The sequence below is a fragment of the Tenrec ecaudatus genome, chromosome 10 (genome assembly GCF_050624435.1).
Source record: "Tenrec ecaudatus isolate mTenEca1 chromosome 10, mTenEca1.hap1, whole genome shotgun sequence".
In the NCBI taxonomy this organism is placed as follows: Eukaryota; Metazoa; Chordata; class Mammalia; order Afrosoricida; family Tenrecidae; genus Tenrec; species Tenrec ecaudatus.
In genome coordinates this window covers 3,574,458-3,576,994 of record NC_134539.1, presented here as the reverse complement: position 1 = coordinate 3,576,994, position 2,537 = coordinate 3,574,458, and the positions used below count along the sequence as shown (strand labels likewise).

At 58.4% G+C, this 2,537-nt stretch overlaps 1 pseudogene; it reads right to left on the bottom strand.

The window, feature by feature from the left end:
- Window positions 1-262: 262 nt before the first annotated feature.
- On the bottom strand, window positions 263-1,728 carry LOC142457742 (choline dehydrogenase, mitochondrial pseudogene; annotated as a pseudogene).
- Between the last annotated feature and the right edge of the window lie 809 nt (window positions 1,729-2,537).

Sequence of the window (2,537 nt, the reverse complement as noted above, 5' to 3'; positions counted from 1 at the left end):
GAGGAGGTCAGGTCAGCAGGGTTAGAGGACGCCAGGTACACGTGGGACTAGGGTGTCTGTCGTGGGGGTTACCCCTCCTCCTAGAAGCAGGGAGGGCAGCCCAGCCGGAACATGGCCGCCCTCAGAGGAAGGGGATTCACTGAGCAGCCTAAGTTCTCATGCGGCCCTCAGTCCCCGAAGGGGCACCACAAGGTCCTCCAGGACACAGCGCGTGGGAGAGCTGCACCGGCCTTGCAGACATGTCCTCGCGGCAGGGGCAGCCTCAGCGCTGGGTGTCCAGGGTCCTGGGCTTGTAGACAGGGATATCCTTGTTCCGGGGTGGGGGGCTTCCCCTTAAAATTGTTGGCTGTTTTTGCAGTGATAGCGACACTGGGGGCATTCAGGTTGCTGCTGACCTGGCTGGGCAGGATGGAGGTGTCAATGGACCTCAGGTTCTCTGTGCCCAGGGTCCTGGTTTGTGGACCCCCACAGCTGTGGAGTCCAAGGGCTGGCCCATCTTACAGGTGCCTGAGGGGTGTATCGACACAAAGGTGTGTATCTCATTGGGCATCTGAGTGTGCGGGGCTCCCGGGCTGGAGTCCCTTCCCTCCGAAAGGATCCAGCACTCTCTGTGCAAAACTCTCCCTGGACAGCGTCATGCACAGCCCGAAGTCTCTAAGGTCAGAGTCTGTGGACAAGTCCTTGGGTTGGATCACAGGGTGGTGGTGCATCTCAGCTTGAGCCAGCCCACACTTGTGCCCCGCATGGTCCCCACATCCACCTGGTCAGTCAGTCACTTGCGAGGGCGGGAAGTGGACCTGGATGTCCGGGTGGGGAGCCCCAGGCTGGCTCTGGATGAGCCCATCTGTTTCTAGAGGGACAGTGGCGCTGTCCCCTCTGTGAACCTCCACAGCCACCCCAGGCCCAGTTGAGTGTGGTCGGCGGGTGCACTCCTTGGGATGTATAGTACCAGGTGGTCTTGGAGGTTCTGCCAATTCCGGGGTGGTGGCACGCCATAAGGGTGCCCAGTCTCCTGAGGTCATCTGTGTGCTCCACGCCAACGAGCATGAGCAGCTGTGGGAGCCAATGGCATCTCCACTGAGAAACATCTCTGCTGGTGTAAGCCTTGTGTGTCGGGCCAGTCCTGAGGTACTCCAGCCCCACTGCCCCGTGCCCTCAAACAGCACCCTGTTCCCACGTGTCTGGACCTCGGACTTCAGGTTGGGGCGGCTCAGCGCCAGGGGCAGGTAGGCGTAGGTTGGCTTCACAGATGGTCATGTCTGTCCAGCTGAAGCTTCCTGCTGGAAGCCATTCATGTCCTCGGTGAATGGGCAGCGGCCTACTGCGCTCCCTCCGGGAAAGCCCCGTGCATCGGGCGGTTGCTTTTGCCCCAGGACATGTGCAGGGGGCCCTGGCCGCCATGGTACCTGCTGGCGCCAGTTCATGGCCCTGTACCTTGCGGAAGTTGGGCAGGCAGGGCACGCAGTCCAGTCCTCTGCGGGGCCTTGATGTAGACCACGGCATTGAGCGATGACAAGACACGGCCTCGGGGCCTGTACAGCACCCGGGCAGCCGGCCCAGCTGTAACTCCGAGTGGTTGGGCCAGTTGCACCTGTGGCCGCCCTGTACGAGAGCCACAGGCCTGTGGGTCTTCCACAGGAGCCAATTGCTCCCTGCAAGCACGCCCTGGGGCCCGGCCTCCAGCAGCAGCACACTCTCCTGGGGGTCAGCACAAGCTTCCAGCTCCATGTCCTCTTAAGCCCAGGGTGGGTAAAGAAATCACCCACTTTTCCTCAAAGCAAAGAAGACAGCGGACCCTGGCCCACAGCACTTCAACTGGCAGCGTTGGCGCCCGGTGCTCCCCAAGGCTGGGAGGGGACCCCGGGGCCCAAGGGCCCAGAGTGGCTCCTTAATTAGTGTCTTTAAAGAACTGTATACCTACCCTGAATACAGCTATAAATAGATTGCACAGGCCACGCAGTGTCTGATTCTGTTGTATGTTGGCCTCTCTGAGTCAGAACCGATTGGACTGCACCTAACAAACTGTATGAGTCCGGGTGGATTAGATAAACAAAGACTCATGGGTGACTCATAGGTGTGTAAGGAAGAGCTTTCTATCAAAGAGTAATTGTACTTTAAGAAAACATCCCAGCTCAGTCCAGATCAAGGCCTTAAGTCTAGTATTGCCCATGTGTCTAATAACAGTCTATAAAGACCTCTTCAGACTCACACAGCCATGACACCGAGTGCAGGAAGATCACAGGCCAGTGGGTGAAAAGTCTTGTGGATCCAGCGGCGGTGGGAGCATCTCAGTGGGGGCACTGGTCTCCACGTGGCTCCTGAATGTGGCTCCTCAACAAGAAGGTGGAGCAGAGAGAAAGGAGAGAAAGTGTTTCCATCAAGTGCAACAACATTCCTGGGGGGAATCCAGGGCCACAGTCTCACTCTCCCTGCCCTTGAGTCAATTCTGGCTCATAGCGACCCTAGAGCACAGTGGTTCTCAACCTTCTAATGCCGAGACCCTTTAATACAGTCCCTCATGTTGTAGTGACCCCCAC